This window comes from Perna viridis, chromosome 2 (assembly GCF_037379345.1).
Source record: "Perna viridis isolate PV_CMFRI_1.1 ecotype Kerala chromosome 2, ASM3737934v1, whole genome shotgun sequence".
Classification (NCBI taxonomy): domain Eukaryota; kingdom Metazoa; phylum Mollusca; class Bivalvia; order Mytilida; family Mytilidae; genus Perna; species Perna viridis.
The window spans coordinates 26402148-26425117 of NC_142446.1; the positions used below are offsets into that span (position 1 = coordinate 26402148).

Genomic DNA, 22970 nt, shown 5'->3' on the forward strand with positions numbered 1-22970 from the left:
ACTATTTAGTCGCCTTTTACGACAAGCTTAGCACTGCTGCAGGCCTATTCTTTTAACACCCAGACCTGCACGGGAACCTGAACAGTTGAGGCAAGCATAGATGAACCATTCAAAATTGAAGCAACTCCGAATTTTTATTGCTACTAAATGTTTGATACAGGAACAGAATTTGACATCAGAATCACAGTGACCCCTTATTCCTCAATAATACCCCTAAAATCAATCCAAGGCTTCCTTTTGTGGTATGGCACCTTCAGGTATAATTTCATAGATCTGTACACTTATACTCATGAAGTGTCTACAGATGATGAGGATGACAGCATATCATTTAGACTTTGAAAACCAATTCATTCTTTAGCCTAGAATTCACTAGAAATTAGATTATAATTTTTTTTAACAGGTTATACGAAATAACCTGTGCAAGAATATGAAGCATTCCTACAGAAAGGCCTGGGTCTACTCACTGTTCAATCTTATATGTCCTGAGGGTTATCTTTATTGCCTAAGTTCAATAACCAGCTAATAAAACAGATGTATTGTTACTACTTTGACACCAGGAAGAATTGATCAATTATTGTAAAACCATAATGGTGTAAATCAGTCAACCTATGTACTAAAATCATAACCAACCAGAATTTAAAACAACAATAAACATGTACCTAATTAATCCAGCAAATGTATCTACCTTGCCTGAGGCCACATCTTATACACTGACCAAAATCAAATGATGACCACCTTTTCCTTTCATGGACCACTTTTCTTTTCATGCCATTTACAACTGGATATCAATATGAGATAAGGTTTGACTTAGTTTTCCATAACATTATTTTTGTGCAGTGATTTTAAGTCCTGCACAATGCAGGATGTTGGATGATACCAAAGGGGTGATACAATAAATAATATGAATAGATCCGAGACCTGGCATTAACATATACGGCAAATACATTGGTTCTAGTTAAATGTGTAATATTAGCACAGTTTTATTGGAAATATATGTACATATATCTCTTAATACTGTCTAGCAGACACAAAGATTTTACCAATACAAATGTACATGGAAGCTTAAAAACTCAGTAAACCATGCATCCCCTATCTCAACATACAATACAATTGTATGCCATCATCCCTATCATATTATTCATCCCTTTTATAAAACACAAACAGCATTGTTCTCGTGACCTACTACCTGTCATAAAACATGTCTCAAGCCTTGTAATCCTTCATAATTCACAAGTGATGTCATAACATTTTCTATGTATTTATATCAGGGCTAAAATTATAGTTTATCAATAAAGATAATATCAAGCACACAGCTGCTCACTTGACTAATTCTTAATCTGATAGTTAATGCCAAAAGAAAACCAACCCAAATTTTTTTACATACTGATATGGCACTATGAGATAAAGGATGAGCATTTTCAAATACAATCAGTTAAACATATACCCTGTTCAAACTCTAGACAGTCATAGTGAAGTCAATAAAATCAACATATTCACATAATGTGCTGTGAAACAAGAACCCTGGGAGAAGAAACATAAAATTTAAAGAGACATTCATGATATAAAACACAGAATGAATGACTCACCAAGCTTTCCGGCAAGTGTGAAATACATAGCAAATCCAATACTGGTATATACAATCTTGTATATTTAAAAAATCTCAAAAGCCCTGTAACTTATCATCCACACAAGTTTTCCTCCCCTTATAAACATAATTAATATTATCTTATGCCAATTAAGATAATGCACTGTGTAGGTAAGACATGTGTAAAGTGTACACTTTCACCTTTCTAGTTTTTTTTTTTTTACTGTACAATGACAAATATCACTTGACTTACAACACAGTAATGGTATTTTTATCTACTTTTTAATGATAAGTGAACAAAAACAACTCCCAGTTAATTCATTTTCCCAGAACAAATTTATGTTATGAAAGAGCAGTATCAAGTTAACAGCTACATTCATAGAAAGGAGAAAATTTCTTTGTGATACTTTTATTTACTATCTTAATTCACCAGAATGATTTCTAACAATGATAGCATGGAACATTTTAAACATCAGATACCAGTTATAAAAGAATTAAGTGAGCAGGGGTTGGGAAGGCAAGGGGCCATGGGCAATTTGCCCCTTCTAACAGAAAATGGCCCCTTCACATAAAAGAAATTTATATGGTTTGTTAACAAATGGCCTCTTCATATTTAAAATATCTTTAAAAGAGACAGCAAACTGGATTTCCCTGCACTAATGTTTGCCCCTGTATTTTGGCTAAACAAATGTTGACTAAATGATAACATCTGTGTAACATGCCTCGAATGGTGATTTTTGATACAGAAACTGTCTTACATGTAGATAAACTATTTGTAACATTATAAAGTATTTTCTATTGAGATGCAATTTCTTCTAAAACCTGTAAGTAAATTTAAGTTTGTTTTAAAGTTCAAAGTCTCCACTTCCCAAACAAAAAAGGCCATCACTTGGAAACCCTTAAGAGTTCTCTGACAGTAATTATATTCCTTCATGCATATCTACATATGACACCTTACCTTCCTGTAAAATTTTATCAAAACCCCTTGAATGGATTAGGAGGAACTGTGCTTATGAGGTTTTAACATGTACATTTGTAAAATCCTTAATTTGGATTATATCCCTTAGGAGTCCTTCGACAGTAATTATATTCCTTTACGGGGGTATAAAAAGATAATTGTGAAAATCAAACTTGACCCTTGTTTACCATCCCAAACATCATATGTAAGTTTGAGAGCAATTGGTTTAGTACTTTTCAAGTTATTGAATTAGGAGCCGCCTGCCTTCCCGCCCCTCCACCGTATATCCCCAACTAATAACAAATTTGTTCCTTTGGAAAATCTAGTAAAAATAAAATGCTTTGCAGGGTAGGGCTTGATACAACAGCTGAGGTAAAAGCCCTGAACAGTTGGGGCAAGTATGTACACACCATTCAAACTTGATATAGCTTTGGATTTTGATTATGATTTGATATTATACACAGGAAAAGAATTTGACCAGAATCCAAGTGGTCATTTCTTGGTCCCTTATTTCTCAATGGTTCAAGTCAATACCTCCCAAAATCAATTCCAATCTTCCTTTGGGTGTATGGCACCTTGTGGTACATTTTCAATGTGATCCATTTTCTTTAGCTGAAGTTATTATTCAGAAATCAGAAAAAATACTTGTTTCTGGTTCCTTTGAAGTCCCTTATCCTTACTAGGGTCAAGTCACATCCCCTAAAATCAATCCTAGTGTTCCTTTTGTGATATAGCACCTTGTAATATAATTTCAAAGAGATCCATTCACATTTACTCAAGTTATTGTCTGGACATACGAAAATGCTTGTTGCAGGCCCCTTTTTGTCCCTAATTCCAAAAAGATTAAAAAATTCATAACCCCTGAAATCAATCCTAGCTTTCCTTTGGTGGAATGGCACCTTGTAATACAACCTCAGAGATCAATTCATTACTATTCAAGTTTTTGTCTATTCTGGCCATCACCCCCTTTGGCCCTGAATTTCTAAAATGTTCGTCACCCCTCAAATCAAAACCATTCTGATCTTTCTGGTATACAATATAAACAAACAATATCCTTTTACCAGAGTTGTATAGTTGAATTCTCTGAAATGAATGTTTTTGGCCCCTAATTCTTATATGGTTGGGCCATAACCCCTAAAATCAATACCAAATTTCTTATAATGGTTTGGAACCTTGATATAAATTTTTACAAAGATCAACCAACTAATATTCAGATTTTCATATGAAAACCAAGTGTCTACGGATGACAGACTACACAGAAGACAGGGCTGTACCATTCTGATCACAAGTTTTTTTTGCAATCATATAAAAAATTACAAAGTTGATTGGTAAACAGGAAGGAACTAGGCAAAAACCCGATAGTGAAATAACAGTGCTAGTCATTACGCAAAAGCAATATATTAAATATCTAAGCAATCCTTCCAATAGAATCTGAAAAATCTGTTACAGAAATTTCCATTATGCACCACCAAAAAACTACTATGTCAATTGGAAAGCAGGAAGTAAATAATCCAGGAGACATGGTACCATTATCATGCAAAGGCTATATTACAAATATCTACATGTAAGTATTCCCTCCAATAGAAGCTGACAAATCTGTTCTGGAAAAAACTGTTATATAATGACAAACACAGGTAAAAAAGTTGCATAAGCTAGGAAAATAAGCCTTTCAAAATCATTATACTGACAGAATGATGGTTGTAGCAGTTTTTTTCAAAAAATATACTTCACTAAATGATACCAAAAATGTTTACCTTTTCAGCTAACTGACAGCATGGAGGCAAAGTACTCACACATGTAAACAATATTTATACTCTTTCGTAGTAAATTACATATGTGATTTTAAGGTACACATTCTCAGGTTTATTATTACCACTTTTGATCAATATACACATAGATTATGCACTTACAATATAAAGATCTTAGTACTACATAAAGGGGCGGCCATTTAATCTGGAAGTGGTTCAGCAAGATCACAAGTTAAAAAAAAATCCCCTTAATGTTCTTTCTAATGGATTATACTGTAAAGCTTTGCATAATCAATTATAATAGCCCTTGTTAGGAAAAAAATATTCTACAACAATTTGTTTTGCATGGAAGTGGAATTCCTATAAACCCACTAAGCTTTGTCAGCAGGAAGGAAAGGAAGGTACAAATATGGTCTGGTTATGTTTATCATTTACCTAACATGATTTATGAAAAGTAAAATGCCTAAAAGTTATAACAGTGGATTTACTCTAAACATTTTAGTGGACTAACTTGTTATTCATAATGTTATCTTTAGAAGTTACAAAGTAAATGTGTAATATCACATCAGACAAAAGTAATCTGTTGGCAAATCTTCTATAATATTGACCTTAAATTTGGAATCATCATCTCATGGTTCAATGTTCGGTGACTCAAGATTCAGCATATCAAAGAGCTTAAAGAATTCAATTATAATTGAAATCAAGTAAAGTTTAATTTTGCATCCTTCACTTGGGTAAAGCCAATGACTGCAACTTCTAGGTATGAACAAAAGAAATTTGAGAAATGTTGGTGATTCTTCTATAGTATTAAAAGCATAAAGCATAGGTGTAAAATGTATGATCAATAAGAATATCCATTAGATGATCTAACATGCCACAAGACATTTATGTGACTTACAGAAACAAAGCTTTGTGATTACTGTCACCAGCTTTACTCCAGTGACCCTGTAGAAATTTTTGTGGACCAATCAAAACATAGTCAGAACTGAAAATCTAAATATACTGTTAAATAAAATCAGTATACCAAAAACCCCCAGAAATTCAACTTATTTACATAATCAAAGTTTAAGGTAGACCTTGAATATGACAAATCAAAATCAAAATTCCAGAATGATATACATGTACATTGTACACAGTAAGATTCACGATGTCAAAAAAATCCCACGTGGGATTATTCCTGTAGCTTTTTACAATCAGATGGGCTATAACCATACGTTAAATAGACCCATTCCCATTTTAAACATCAACGAAAGGCAAGTTTTTTTCAATGTAGATAAACTATTTTTATTTTTTTTAATCAAAACATAGTTATACAATGATAAAACTTGGTGTTGCCTATAACTTGTTTTCATTTATGGCAAATTTAAGTTATGAGGTAAAAAAATATTACTTGACAGAAGGATGGAAAACTAACTTATACATGTATGTCCCTTATGCATACAAGGAAGGCTAGGCAATAGCATGTATTTATAAAGGTCATATGCCTACTACACATGAAGCCTTTAAGAAAATATTTACATGTAAAAAGACCAAGTATATTTGTTCCTATGATGAAATAATAGGCTAAGCATGGGCTAGCAAGATACAACCACTGAGGTCAATCCAAGTACAGTTGGGACAAGTACAGACAAAACATTCAAACCTGTTACAGCTCTGAATTAGCATTGTAGTTATATTTTTGACACATTTGGTTAGTAGACTAGAAATTAGAAATTTATACCAAGTATACTCCTTTTTGGTCTCTAATTCTTAAAACATTAGGACCAAACCTTTTATTAAATCAATAAAAAAAACCTTCCTTTGTGGTATAAAACTTTTAATAGTGATCTACATACTCTTACTCAAGTGTTTTTTTTTTTGCCAAGAAACCAGGAAAATGTTACCAGTAATTTCTTAACCTCTCAAGTCACAACCCTACAAGTCATTTGAGGAAAATGCTTCTTCACTGTCAAACAGACTCTCTACAAGAAATTCACCCCTGGACCTCAACAAGAGGCCTGGGTGGCCCCTAAACCACTGGCCTAAAGGCCCCTTTGAAAATTCCAGGAGGAGCTCTGTGAACTATTATACTTTTATCAAGTACGCAGATGTTCTTACCATTAACAGAATTGTAATCTTTTCTTCTCTTTACTCTTAGCGAAATTGATCTCGATCTTATGCACTGAAAAATAAAGTACAAATATGTATACATGTAAAGAAAAGCATCATACAATGAACATCCTGATTGTACATGTAAATACAATGCTTTTACAGAGTGTAGCTTGATATGACTGCAGAGACTCTGATCTGTTGGGACAACTATGGATTTTATTATTCCAACTTTGATACAGCTCTTAATTTAGATTGAGATAAAAGTTTTGGTCAGAATGGAAATATACATAGAATTTTAGCAGTCTTTACAGCCATTACAATTTTAAAAGGTAAAGGCTTTATGACAAAATCCTTGCATTTGTCAAACCTCCCTTTTGTGGTAAAGGTATGGGATCTAGTGCAACTACTGCTTTGAGATCTATCCACTTTTAATCAAATTACTGATCAAAAACAAGAAAAAAGTTTTTAGTCCCTTTCGACCATTCATTCCTTTATGGATATAGTAATTACACTAAAAATAAATCCAAATCTGACTTGGGAATGAAACCTGGTGACACAATATCAAAGATCCTTACACATATACTTAACCTAAGTAGTTTATGTTGTGAACTTTGATTCCAAATTGTGTTACAAGGTTTCCGGCATCTTGAGAATCTGATGTTTTTAAGGGTTGACATTAGTAACCAATTTTGAAAGTCACAGTAGGCCTTGAAGTATGGAGCATTATATTGAGCTGTACTGAAGTTTTTTGTGGAATGTAGAGCTACAGTGATTCATAGCATCAGTCTGTGCTTGTAATTATTCTGACTTTATATGTACCAAAGACCCTAGCCTTGAAACATTCACCATTCTCTTTTTTTGACAGCACCATTAATGGACTTTAGCGGTAAATTACATTATTCAAGTATTGTTACATTTTCATACAATTGTGATTAATTATTATCGGTTAGTTAAATCATAGTTTTCTCAGGGATTCCTTTAATATATATGTTTACCTTTGAGAGCATACTGCTGGGACATTCTTCTTTTCATAACAGTTTAGTTTTATAAAAATGATTTCTGGCCATTTTTAGACCCTTTTCTTTAACAGTATTACCCTCAGTATCAATTGAAAACTTCCTTTTGAGGTGTGAAACATAATACATGCATTCAAAAACACTTATTTAAGGCCCATTACATCCCCTATTAAATTCTGTAACGATTCAGGTCATATCCCCATTGATCTCTGGTTTACTGATTATGACAATAGCATGCAACTGCTTTTTTAATCACCAATGGTATAGTCACTGCAGATAATCTATTTTATTATTTAGATAGCAGTGTTTTATCAAAGGTTCCCAGGGTAAAAAATTTTGATAATTCACACTGTGAAATTAATTTGGTAATTTCACTCTCATGCTTTCTCCCGCCAAAACGTCCCAACTTTGATATCAATCCGCCAATCATAGAATTCAAAATTTGTGTTGAAAATATCAATAAATTATGAACAAAATCTATATAATAAATAGGATAATCAATTGGTTATCATGAATAACCAAAATATGATCACTCATGCCAAGAATGCTTGAGGATTTAACTCTTATGCGGAACAACTTCCGCACACTCATTTAAACTAGGCGTTTTTCAGCACTCATGTTCATATTTTGGTTATTCACCCTCTCAAATTAATTATCCTATAATTTTTTGTTGCAATTGAAGCAATTAGATGCACCCACATGGATCAAACCCTGAACAGATAGGGCAAATATGGACAAAAATTCAAACTTCAAAAAGCTCTTATTTGACTATGATAATCTATTTGACACAAAATATATATATACAAAAATTAAAAAGCATATCTTAATAATTACTCAAACACAAAAAATAAGAATTTTTTAAGGAGCTTACATCAATAGTAATTAACTAATTCCTAAAGTTTCATGAAAATTGGTGTAACCTCTACAGAGTTGTAGTGTGAAACCCGTAAGATTGCAGGGGTAAAAATAAGCAATTGCCCAGTATCCCATGGCTACCTGATTTTGAGCTGGACTACTGAACTTTTTGGAAGAATTAAGTTGAATATATATAGAGTATTTAACAGAAATGGGGTCTGTTCAATAAAAGGAAAATCCAAATCAGACCAAAAATTAAAAAGTAGATATTTTGGGGTGTGGCCCCTTTGACCTCTAAAAACTCAGAAACTGGATGAGATACCTGAAATCTTATTGAAGGTATCGGCATAATTTTCGAAGTAATCAATTCATATATATATATTTTTTTTAAATCAGACCAAAAATAAACAAGTCATTGTCTGGACATCAGGAAAATGCATGTTTATGGCACCCTTTTTGGTACTAATTTCTTAAAAGTTAAAGTTTTTATCCCCAAAATCAATCAAAGTCTGAAAATTGTGGTATAGAATATTGTGAAACAATATCATAAACATTCCTATGCTTCTACTGGAGTTCTATAGTTGAATTCTTTGAAATGATTGTTTCAGGTTCCTTTTGGCCCTTAATTCTAAAACAGTGAAGGCTATAATCCCCAAACTTAATACCAACCTAAGTTACTGCATGAAAACCAAGTGCCTATGGACGATGACGATGACAGCGCCATACAAAACAGTTTGTGGGGTGTAAAAAGCAAACTATCAACAGTTTCATAGATTTATTGAACTAAGCATATGAAAGTACCATATATTAACATTCCTTCGACGTATCAAATATAAAAACCTTTCACTGTAACACTATTGTATTTAGCGGGAAAGTTAACTGCAAGGACACCCCGTCGAGTTATGTACCTCTAATGTGCCTTTTTGTGGAAATTAAGAAACTTTCTCTTGAGGAAAGAGTCTTACAAAAAGTAAGATTTTAACCTCTAAAGTGCAGAGATCATATAAAAGTTACTCTACTAAAACCAGCAAGAAAGTAGTGAAGATGTAACTACATTATGCTGCAGATCTGTACAGTGTTTACCGACATAGCATCATAGTTCTAGCTTAATACAAGATAAAAATGTACCTTTCAAATATCATACACGTGTTTCTTGCTTGCATGAGAAATGGAAGTTTACACGAAATGATCAATTAGCTTTGAACATGTCCCAGTTACCGATTAAGGCACAGGGGCTCGTTGCAAAGTTATATAGGTCATATACATTAGCAGGACCCCAATTGCTATAAATATTTATTGCCAGTAGTTTAATCTGGTTCCCTGGTCAATATCATATGCTTAAGATCACTGAAATATACCTCTTTTAAAAAATATCATACACAAGTCTGTGTGTTTTTTGTTTGTATAAGAACAGGAAGTTTACATTTAAAAATGAAATGATCGACTAGCATTGAATTAATGGAAGATTAATCAGTTCCTGCTTCAAACACAGGAGCTTGTTACAATTGACTATATAGGTCATATAAATTATCAAGGCCCCGATATCTATATACAGCCATTGCCAGTTTTTTTATCTGGTTCCTGGTAACCAATTGTTACAATTGAAAACACTCGTCATCACAGTAACGAACGAGTAATCATATGGAACCAAGATTCTGGCAGAAGTCAGCCGATTTTAAAGCATATTGCAGTCATGCCATTTCGGATGTTGAAAGTAAGCTAGTTACAGTGGCAGAGAATATTAGACAATTAACGACTTTGAAGACTTCGGTCTTCGATTATATATACAGAAGAATTATTGTTCTAATATTCAATGACAGTGATTTTATTACTTGATACTGAAATTTCCTAACTAAAATCAGAGTGAATGAAATAACAATAGGTAAGCTGAAATGTTTCACAATAACATCAACAAGTTACGGAAGTGGAACCAGGTGAGAAATTCCAACTCGAAAGTTCAAATACCAATTAATTTCTGAGAAAATACTAAACCCAATAAAATGGACGAGGGTAAAATTAAACAGTCTAATAAAATTACAGGACAAAATCGAAGCGACAAGAGCAGAAAATACCTAATAAACCTTCCAAAGTTATGCCAATTATTTAAGATGGCCGCTCACATCTGGGTCATTATTCAGATCGCTTATATCAACGAAAAAATGTAAATTGAAATTGTAAGAATTAAACATAACTTTATTGCATGATACCCACATTTTTTTTCACTAAAATATGTCACACGCTATAAATTAATTGCTTTTCAACACATGCATGTGGCATCTATATTTTATTTCGATTACCCCCCTTTGAACACTGTAGGTTGGTGGGTGTTGAACACAAACACCTATTTAATAAATTCAAAGAATTCACATGTGAAATAAGTTTAATAATTCACTGTCTGCATCTCTTCTGTAAAAATGTCACAACACTTAATTTTCTCTTGTGACATGATTAACTGAATCTAACATCACTGATTCTTTGGAATCACCAATTCACACAGTTTAAAATTTATTTGAAAATAGCAATAAAATTATTGAGAAAATCTATATTTAAAAATAGGATTATCAATTGTTTATCAAGAATAACCAAAATTTATTAATCCATGCTGAAAAATCATGGATATTTAACTCTGAAGGAGTTGACAGGAGTTATATCATCCTCACTTGCCCACCCTAGACCACTGCCTTTCACCCTCCTGACCACCACTTACCAACCACTTTCATTTCTGGACCTCCAAATTTTGTATTTAAGACATCCTCAATGATTTCTGGACCTCCACAATTCAATTTCAGAAACTCCTCAGATATTTCTGGAGGTCCTGAAATCCAATTGTGGAGGTCCTGAAATATCTGGATTTCCTTACGACGTTTAGGTTTCCCGCACGCACGATACCCATACGCACGCTTAAGGTTACAGACCACCAATTCAACCAATGAGCATTTGGAACGTACGCAAAAATAGTCCTACGCAGAAATTACCCCTGTTCCTCATAGTGCTGTGAAAAAAGTTCTCATCTTATTTAAAAAATTTAAACAGTTTCTGAAAGGAAAAACATTTCTGTACATTTTATAGGTGCATTTTGCTTCTTGTGATGTGAAGCCTAATCTCCATAATGATTTTTAAATATACCCCTGTCGCGTGAGAACACTGGGATTTCCCATGCTATTTATAGACCCTTCACTTCCGGTGACCAGTACTGCACTGCAAGTCTGCTAACCCCACATGCCATTCTGAGGATTGTGAGCTGACATATGTAGAATCATGCTGATATATAGTCCTCTGCAGGTTAAAGTTAAGGTAAAGTCCAGAGAAGCCATTGAATATTGTAAAATTAGCATAGAAGCCTATGGAAAGTGGAATTAGTGGTTTTTAGCCTTAAGCTGAAGCCATGGCAAAATGAAAAGTTTCTTGAAATAGCTTTAAACTACTTGAAGATCTTGTTAACTTTGCCATGAGAGGAATACACTACACAAATCCTTCAAAATATGCATTTTTTTAAGTTATTGGTCCAAATTATGGAAAATTGGTCTTTTTGGCTGATTTTTATGTCCTATCTTGTAAAAAGTGTAGAAAATTTAGTAAAAATATCAAATATTAAACTTTGAGGGCTATATTTACCTAAATATGGTGGTAATAAGCACTTGAAATCAAGTTTTGTGTAGATTTGAGCAAAAATTAGGTTAGAAATGAGGAAAAACTCACTTTCATTACTGCGGTTAAGGCCATATCAGCATTCCCCTATGGCAACATGGAAAATCCATTATTGAGTACTTTTTTTGCTTTAGGTGCCCTTTACTGGTCATGTTTTAATGTGAAAACACTGTATTTACAAATTTAAAGCCAAATATATCACCTTTTGTGAAAATTTAAAGATTTAGGATTTTTGACATGTGATCAAGAAAAAGGGGAGGCATGTCAGAAATAAATTTTTAAAAATAGACCAATTTCTCAGAAAATGATTACTTTTAAAACTATTTCTTCATTAATATTGTTAAAAAAGAAGTTGTGATTGATATTTTTTATTTGAAAAGTCAGAAAAAGTTCTTTGCAAATATTTAATGCATTTAAGTGTGGTAGAATATTGTCACTTTTTTGCTCGCACAACTTGGTTACCCTATATTTAAAAATCAAATATTTAAAAAAGTGCTTGTCACATTTCACTGAAACTTTGCAAATACATTCAGTATGTGTGTAGGAAGATACCTGTATAGTTATTTATTTTTTCTAAGACAAAAAGTGACTCTTTAGGTTACAGACCACCAATTCAACCAATGAGCATTTGGAACGTACGCAAAAATAGTCCTACGCAGAAATTACCCCTGTTCCTCATAGTGCTGTGAAAAAAGTTCTCATCTTATTTAAAAAATTTAAACAGTTTCTGAAAGGAAAAACATTTCTGTACATTTTATAGGTGCATTTTGCTTCTTGTGATGTGAAGCCTAATCTCCATAATGATTTTTAAATATACCCCTGTCACGTGAGAACACTGGGATTTCCCATGCTATTTATAGACCCTTCACTTCCGGTGACCAGTACTGCACTGCAAGTCTGCTAACCCCACATGCCATTCTGAGGATTGTGAGCTGACATATGTAGAATCATGCTGATATATAGTCCTCTGCAGGTTAAAGTTAAGGTAAAGTCCAGAGAAGCCATTGAATATTGTAAAATTAGCATAGAAGCCTATGGAAAGTGGAATTAGTGGTTTTTAGCCTAAACGCTCACCAAAATGCATTATAAAAGAACGCGACTATCGTGCGTTTAAACAAATGCTCCTATCATGCTTTTAAATGCATGATAAACGAACGTTCCTAGTGTGCTTTTAAACACCCGATAGATGAAAGCTCATATTGTGTGTTTTTAAACGTATGATAGACGAATAATATTGACAAATAATGAAGGAAGAAAAAATAGAAAATAAAATTAATGAAATTGTATATATTAATACAATGTAATAGCAAAAATATAAAAAATTACAGTTAAATCAAGGAAATAATCAAAGTACAAAAATAAACGAACGGTTTTATCATGCGTTTAAACGGAAGCAAAACCATGTGTAAACGTACGATAAACGATGCATGAATGCTAAAAATGGGAAACATGAACATTTTAAGGAGTGTTATAGAGGCCCAGAAATAATTCAGGAGATCCTTGAATCAAATTTTGGCGGTCCAGAAATATTTAAGGAGCTCATCAATTCAATTTCAGGATCAGTTAACAATTTGATTTTCAGAAGCTCCTCTAATATTTCTGGAGGTCCTGAAATAAAACAATTATTTATGGAGGTCCACAAATATTTGAGGAGCTCCTGAAATATTTATGGAAGTCCATATATAATTAAGTTGTAGTTTTTTTAAGAATCGTGCAAATTCTGTAATATATTTATCAGTTTTTCAAAAAGGTTATTATTAGAACTGTCATTTCTTGTATGTTTGGATTTGTGTATTGTGTCATAACCATTTATTGTAAATGTGTTTGAATGAATAAATATTTGTATTTGTATTGTGAAACACCCCAAAAATGTTACATATTTTTAGCTCGCCTGGCCGAAGGCCAGGTCAGCTATTGCCATCACTTGGCATCCGTGGTGGTTGTCATTAACAATTTTTCAAAACTCTTCTCCTTTGACACTACTTGACCAATTTGAACCAAACTTGGTATGAATGTTCCTTGAGGTATCCTGCATAGAACCAATGTGGGGATTTTTGATCCATTGAAAAATATGGCCACCGTTACTAAAAATAGAACATAGAGGTCAGACAGTAGTTTTTCACATATGTCCCCAAAACTGTTAGGTTTAGCCTAATTCTGACACAAGGTGAAACTGTTGAGTATGATGAGATCTATCTGTGATCAAATATTCGTTTTAATCCATTAAGCCATGTTGGAGTTTTTGCCATTTTTAATGTTATTTCTTTCAAAAATCTTCTGACACTACTTGACCAATTGAAACCAAACTTAATATGAATGTTCCTAGGGGTATCCAGCATAGAACTAATGTTGGGATTTTTGAATATGTCGAAAAACATGGCCACCGTTACTAAAAGTAGAAAATAGGGGTCAGACAATAGTTTTTCGCATATATCTCCAAAACGGTTAGGATAAGCCCCATCTTGACTGGCTAAAAGTGTTCAGCATGATGAGATCTATCTGCGGTCAAATTTTCATTTTAATCTATTAAGCCATGTTGGAGTTATTGCCCTTTTTCAAAGTTTTTTTGCTATTTTTAATGTTATTTCTTTCAAAAATCTTCTCCTCTGACACTACTTTACCAATTGAAACAAAACTCAGTATAAGTGTTCCTTGGGGTATCTGCATAGAATTGAAGTGGGGTTTTTGATCGGCCGAAAAACATGGCCACTGTTAATACAAATAGAACATAGGGGTCAGACAGTAGTTTTTCGCATATATCTCTTAGACCGTTAGGTTTAGCCAAATTCTTTCAATACCTGAGATGATTCTGATTATTAGGACAAAAAAGCTTTATGGATAAAAGTTGTCAGAGGACTCCTTGTAAGAGTTATTGCCCGTGAAAGGGGAAAATGACTTTTTTTTTTTTTAGCCAATATCTTGAAAACTGTGATAGATAGAAACTTTCAATTGCTGAAATGATCCTTATGATAAGTCCTACCATAGTCTTCTTCAGTCAAAATTGCTGGACAACTTCTTGTTTAATTTATTTCCCTTGAAAGGCAAAATTCAGCTAGGCGAGCGATTCAGGCTCCTGGGAACCTCTCATTATTTTTGTCACGAGTTGCTTTATAGGTCTATATGATGAAATTTGTAATTGTTCATTCTAATATATCTGCTCTTACGAGAAAATCCACATTGAAAATCCAACTGTATCCATTGTATTTTAGTGTCATTTACAGAGTTATCTCCTTTAATTTTGAAATTTACAATACATTCTATATAATTTATATCTCCTTAGAACAAGGGTTATATGAAAAGCCACATGTTAACATTTTAAACAAAATATTAAAAATTAAAATATGTAGGGTTTCTGACAATGAATCATATTTTGAATATTCTTATCTGGAGTACCTCCTTAAACAATGATAATTTTGATTTATTCTGCATCTCATAGTTTTGTACAAAACTTGTGTTGGTTGTAGGTTATGAAATAATTAATTTTCATATAGAGTTGAGGATCTTTATGAAAAACATGGATTAATGGACACAACCTGATTGCAATATACCCCCCACGGAACCAGTAGAAGCAATATTAAGCAATGTTTTACAATTAATATTATGTTACATTTCATTTGAAGCTGTGTATAGTTTGAGGTAAATCCAACAAGTCATTTCCAAAGTATGGGATGACATGTAAAATCTTGACTATCATCTTTTTTCAAATAAAGTCTCAAAACTAAGAAACTAAATCTAGGAATTTTCTGAAAAAAATATACAGACTGTTAAACCCTAATATCAAACAATTGTTTAAAGTTTGAAGTTATTTAATAAGGGGTTCTCAAGTCACATGTGGATGGATGGAAGGACAGACAAGATGAACCTGTATACCAAACTACACCCCATCTTTGATAGATGTATAAAAATTGCAAAACTCGTTATTTCTTACTTTCATATGGCTACAACCCCTAACCGGAGTTCTTTCTTACAACAACTCAGTAGAATCCATAACGATCATTTCATCAATCAAAAGTTTCTTCAAATCTCTAATTATTTCAAGATATTGGCTAAAAACTGCACAAAAAATCACAACATTATCTTTCACTTTTCAAAAGCAATAAATCTAATAAAGAACTGACTTCCTCGTTTGTCTACCCCGGACTTGACTTTTTATGAGCAACTTGGCGGGTGTTTCTAGAAAAGCAGAGGATGCTTACCCTACCGGTGCACCTGGTCCATGCTCCTAGTTTTTAGTGGAGTCCGAGTTGCTCATTTACTTTTGTTACGTTGTATGTATGATTTTAGTTACTTTATGTTCTTTGTTGTATATGTCTGTTTTCCATGTCTGGTCTTTGTCCCTGGAATACATTCTTTTGATTATCGCTATAACCTTGGTTCCCTTGATTACTCTTGCAACTATAACCCAATGGATCCATTTGCAGGCCTTATCATATTGGAACATTTCATCAACTGATAGTTTCTTCCTATCTATTATGTTTCATGATATTGGTTAATAAAGAGCTGTGCCATTAGCACATATTACCCTGGTCAGCTGATATACCAAACATAAAGGGTTTCTAAGTCCCTATATTGTTCAGTTTGGGACGCTATTTGCTAGACCTACAAAGTCATTAATACTTGGAGCTTCAAAACCTTTTCAATACTTTCATAATTTATAGATGATTGATACATAGTAATGGCATATATCTCACACTGGCCAATTTTCATGTTTTAATATGTTACTTGTATGTGTATCAATGGTATTAATAACCTTTAGTTTTCATTAATGTATTATTTTTAAGAAAAAATAAAGTAAACAGTCAAAAATTGAAAACATGAAATCAAAGTTTTACAGAAAACAAAAGGGAGCCTGTAACCATGGATACAAAGAATATCTCAAAGTTTAGTGGCCTTGGCTGAAAGCATTATTCAGTTAGAGCACGAAAATGAAAAAAAACCACCCTGCTTTTTTATGAAAAAGTGCTAAAAATGGAAAACCTGAAATCTAAACTTTATAGAAAACCAAATGGAGCCTGTGACAATGGATACAAAGAATATCTCAGAATTTTGTGGCATTTGCTGAAAGGGTTTGTCAGTTAGTGTGAAAATGGGAAAAAAAACCCACTTTTAAGCTCACCTGGCTTATAGGGTGACATAGGCTATTGCCATTACTTGGCAACCAATATCATCATCATCTGTCATCGTCCTTTGTCTTTAACATTTTTTTTCAAACTCTTCTCCTCTGACACTACTTGATCAATTAGAACCAATATTTGTGTGAATGTTCCTAAAAGTGTTCTACATAGAACTGATGTGGAAATTTTTTATCCTTTGAAAAACATGGCTGCCATTACTAAAAATAGAACATAGGGGTCAGACAGTAGTCTTTTGCATATATCTCCAAAACGGTTAGGTTTAGCCAGAGTCTGATAGGAGTAAAAGTGTTCAGCGCGATGAGATCTATCTGTGGTCAAATTTTCATTTGAATCTGTTCAGCCACGTTGGAGTTATTGCCCTTTTTCGACGTTTTTTTGCTATTTTTAATGTTATTTCATTAAAAAATCTCCTCTGACTCTACTTGACCAATTGGAACCAAACTTGTTATGAATGTTCGTGGTATGAACGGAGAAGTAATCCTACAACATCGAACCAATAGAGACCTAGTTTACCTTATCATAAGACGTCATCTATTGGTGCTTCTTTCTTTCTATTATGATTTTCAAGATATTTGCTAAAAAAAAGTCATTTTCCATGTGTTAAGTCAATTAATCTAAAATAAAGTTGACCATTGAGGGTCTTACCATAATGATCATTTCAAATGAAAAGTGGATGTGTAAAAATATTCCTTATATTTCAAAGTTCCATACCATTTGCTCAGTACATTTGTTATAGCAGTGATATAGGCCAAAATGAGTTTCCCAATTGTGTCACCATATAAACATTGAAAGGCCACAGTTGCTTACAAAAAGTCAGTAGCTTAAAAAGGGTGTTCAGATCAACAACCATGAAAAAATTCAAAGTATAAGCAGCAGCAGCAGTTTCAGAGAAATTGTTCTTTAAATGTTGGCCAATCAGAAACTTATATAGCCCCTGGCAGCCATTGACAGAGAATTCTGAACGCCAAGTGATGACGTAATAAAAAGCTTCACCACACACGGCATGATATGATCACAAAACTCTGTTCACTTGAGGCAAGTGTGGACACAATATTAGTTTTTGACACACTCAACATGGGCACTTAAAGTTCATCATGGGCACAACAATACATTTGGACACAATATTAGTATTTTGAAATTCAATTTAAGTATAAGTCTGCTTCAGGGTGCATTCATGGATCACTGTGTACTTTATTATCTCAAAAATAGTAAATGATAGGGTTAATTTGGTAAGCATACTTCTAACAGCTCTTGTATTGAGGCTGGGATTTTCATATGGAATCCAATAAAAAAATATTTCAAAACTGCAACAAAAATAAAAAAGTCCAATTTTTGGGCCATGGACTCCTTTGGCCCCTTATAACCCTAAAACCATAAGAGATCTCTGAAATCTGATTGAAAAATTAAGGCAGGAAATTTCATGAGGACTCTATTTAATAAATCTTCAAAATCACATCAAAAATAAAAAAAGATGATTTTTGGGGATGGTCCCCTTTGGCCCCTTATAACTTGAAAACTGTAAAAGATTCTGAAGTTGGATTGAAAAACACAGGCAAGGACTTTCAAGAGGAATTTAATAAAAACAAATTTCAATATCAGACCACAAATTAACAAGCTATAGTCAAGAAATCTGAAAAAAAAAAACTTGTTTTTGGCCCTTTTGTGGTCCCTTATTCTTACTTGGCTCAAGTCAGAACCCCCAAAATCAATCCCAGTCTTACTTTTGTGGTATGGCACCCTGTAATACAATTTCAAAAGGATTAATTCACTAATAGTCAAGGTATTTTCTGAACATCAGGAAAATGCATGTTTCTTGCCCCTAATTTCTGAAAAGTTCTTAAAAGTTCAAGTCTTTACCCCAAAAATCAAATCCAAGTTTGACCATTGTGGAACAATATCATAAACATTTTACTGGCGTTATATAGTTAAATTCCAAGAAATGCTTTTTTTAGTCCCCTTTTTGGGCCCTAATTCTAATACGATTGGGGCCATAACCCTAAATATCAATATCAACCTTTCTTTTGTGGTTTTGGAATCTTGATATAAAATTTTATAAAGATCAACCAACTAATATTCAAGGCAACATAGTTGATGATTACACAGAAGTGGCACCATACCATTATACAACTGCAATTTGTGTGCAGTTGTATAAAAATAAACAGCTGGATGAAAACACATAATATTGATAATACACCTTTGGCAACAACCGCAAGATAAGTATCTCCAATGCCTGGCCAATGACATACCTGGCTTGAATAGCAAATATCTTAAGTAAACAGAATGAAAAAATTGAAATTAATAGGTTTATACTCATCTTCAGGTCTGTCAGGTAAACAGAAATCATTCTAATTCAGTTTTTTATAATGCATTTTAAAACTGATGAATTAATTCATGAGATTATTTTTTGATTTACTCGTCTTTACATTACCTTGTGTATATGATTAATGATTTCTAGGTGTGAACAATTAGCCAAGTTCTTTCCATTAATGGTGCTGATCTCATCCCCTATCTCCAACTCTGAGCTATCAGCTGGAGACCCTGGAGAAAAATGCAAACCCAATACACATTCATGTAATCTATTTTAAATGACATGTAATTTGCTATTTCTGACACTGAATCAACAGATTAATATTAATGTAATATAGCTGTTCCAAAATCTACCTTTAATCAATATACCTAGAGGTACAAAGCATGCATAATTAATTTCAATGTTATTAAATATTCATCATACTAAAAAATTCTAGGAAAAAAGTTATTAAGTCAATGCATTAAATTCATGTGCTTAAAATGTGGGTTTATCTTTCAAACTACAACAGTATGTAAATGATTGTTTTTCTATTTCATTAGTCAGCATTATAGGAAAATTATGACCTTTCAAAAATAAGGGTCAGGATTTTGAAAAATAAAATTGTTTCCAAGAGGACAGACAAAACTACAACAATGGACAGAAAGCAACAACACAGAAATTAAGTAGACGATCATATATTTCCATACAAAACATTTCAAAATCAAAACTGTTTTCAGATGGATAACATGCTTAAAGTAGATAATCTACATCAATGCTTCTTGTATGCTATGTATATACAATATTAAGGTATTTTAGAAAAATACAGTCTGTATGTGTTATCCACAAAGAACATGGATCATGCTCAACTAAGCCCCTAAAACCTTGTAAAAATTTAGCCTGTATATGTACCGGTACTCATCTTGGCAAAGCCTCATATTTTGCCCCATCCCTAAGACTCATACACATACAGGTTTTTTTTTACCAACAATACCCAAACTGTTTTTATCCTGAAATGGAAAAGCAACAAAATTGTGTTTTTTTAATATAGGTAGATTTGCTTATTTATAATCCATCCCAATTGTGCCCTGCAAAATAGATTCCATACTGTCGTACTAGCTGAATGCATGGGTAATTCCTAGCTTCACAGTTATGGGCCTGGCCTAAATACAAACGAAATTGTACAAGTACACAAATACAGAACAGCTGTATACAACATCTTATGTGAAAACGACTACTGCGAATAAAGTAAAAATGTTATTCTTCATCGTTTGTAATAATAATTTCTGGAATAACATTTCATAATTTATCAGACTTACCTATTAATTGAAACATGAATTCTGCAAAAGTTATAGCTTCAGGCGAAACTAATCTTAAGATATTAAAATCGACAAATAATCAGGAAAAATGATCACTAATAATTGTTATAACCCATTATTATACGCACTAAAGTGTACATGATTTTTTAAATAGTAATTATCATACAAAAAGTGATAAGCAGAACTTGGTCCACATTATATTTATTATATTCATTGCAGTTACTGTATGGAACAATCAATAGGTCTAATTTTAATTAGATTGCGTTATATTTTATAGATGTGAACTGATTAATTCAGGAAAATATGTCCATCTAGTGAGACAAAAGTTTTAGAATTTGTGAGAATAATATACATAAGTGTGAGGATGATAAAAAGCTGTATACATCTTACCTATTATTCGTGCATATCATTAAGTTAAGATTCATATTTGATATAAATTGACCTAGTATTTCATTCCTTTGATTTCTTTGGAAATGGTTATGAATATACATGTATTATCTGATATAGTTTTAATAGTCTGGTCAATTATGTTGACTATTTCACCCTGTGCAAAAAAAGGTGTAAAATAACACAAGAGATTCTAAAGAGTCTTAAATTCTCACCTGAAAAAAAGAAAACTAGAAGTCATATAATTTGACCAAGCAGACCAAAAATTATTACATCATTTATCATTAATGGAGGCCCATCCTAATACCACTGGGTATTTTTTTAGGCCTTATCATGAGGAACGTTTCATTGTTGGCAGTTTCTTCCTATCTGTTATTGTTTTCAATAACTGCAAATAAAAAGCTTTGCTGAGCATAGCATGATACAATACACTCAAACATCCAGGGATTTCAGTTCATTATGGACAAAACAACTAATGTGGATAAAAACTAGAGGATTAATTAAAAAAAAACAAAAAAACACCAAAAACAAGGAATATCATTATAATCGCATGAAATTTCTTTTTAATACAGTCTTGCAAAAATTTATGTTTTCATGTATTTGGCCCCTTTGACTCCTTTTTACTAAAAAACGGTGAGATATATTTCAATACTGACCAAAGAACAATTAGCGATTTCTACAAGGAATCAAATGAAAAAAAAAAGTTTTCAAAATCTGATCATAAATAAAAAGTTGATCTTTAGGGTGTGGCCCACTTTGGCCCACTATAGAATGAAAATGCTAAATGATATTTCAAATGTGATAAATATTCATAAAACAGAATATTATAAGTTTCAAATTAAAAGCATTGTCAAAACTGAATGAGAAATGATTCTGCAACATCATTTTTAAATAAAACACCAATTTTAGTCCTTATGACCCCAATTTTGCAGAAAAGTACGGGCCAATGAACCCATTTAGAATAGCAAAGTTCCTCTAGTAGCAAGTAACAGTATATCAAAATTTCATGACATTCAGTTCACTACAAATAAAGTTATTTTACAGACGAACAAATTAACATCATAACAATACGACCACAATTTTTGTGGTTGTATAAAAATTGCAACAAATTATCATTTTTGGCATTTCATGAGTAATAACTTTAATAAGAAGTTATTCAACAACTTCAACCTATTGTGATTTTTCTTGACCTTACATTAGAATCATTTTAAATTTCTTTCTATCTTTTATGGCTTTCAAGATATTAGTTAAAAACATTAGAGCTCTAGTAAGATGATGTCCTACAACTTCAACCTCAGGAAAGTTTTGTGCAGCCTTTATCATATGGATCATTTTATCATTTGAAAGTTTCTTTGTATATATTATGGTTTTCCAAGATATTAGCTTAATTAAAATTGCAACAAACATATTTCTTTGCCTTTCAGGGGGAATAACTCTAATTTACAATTTTTACCCACTAGAGACTTGAAGAAATTTTTTAACAAAAAGAGTGGGTCACCCTTATTTTCCTCTCATACTTTTTTATGTAACTTGAATTAAGTGGTTTGACACCTTTATACTATAAATAGACATGATTGGTGGCCATGTTTGTTGCCTGCATTGATTTAAGCAAATATATTAAAGAAGATGCTGGTCAAATTTGAATTTAATCTGCAAGGTAGTTTCTGAGGAAAAGGTTTTTGAAAAAGTTATGTTGATGGAAACTAAAATCCAAATGATGACAATAGCTCACATTGACCACATGGCCAGCATGTGGTAAAACAATGATATACTTTGATTTTCTTAAGCCACTTATAATCCTTCAATATTGAGTGGTTTAAATCATTTCTCAACTCCAGATTTAAAATTTGAATTTTCAGCAAGTACTGAGGCAATATGGAAGTTGATGCACAACCAAGCTTAACAGCATGGTACAACCAATCAAACTGAAGATGTACACAAAAT

General features: G+C 32.6%; 1 protein-coding gene across 2 annotated transcripts in view; it reads right to left on the bottom strand.

The window, feature by feature from the left end:
- LOC148624260 (protein PALS1-like) overlaps nucleotides 1-19527 on the bottom strand; it is a 40093-nt gene extending 20566 nt beyond the window's left edge. The window contains exons 1-2 of one of the 2 annotated variants that reach the window (XM_088566881.1): nucleotides 19465-19527; nucleotides 6389-6452 (exon numbers count right to left, since the gene is read on the bottom strand). The gene's annotated coding sequence lies outside the window, so the exon portion shown is untranslated. Of the gene's footprint in view, nucleotides 1-6388; nucleotides 6453-10325; nucleotides 10395-19464 lie in introns of those variants that run through there. The other variant, XM_088566880.1, reaches the window with a different exon arrangement.
- Between the last annotated feature and the right edge of the window lie 3443 nt (nucleotides 19528-22970).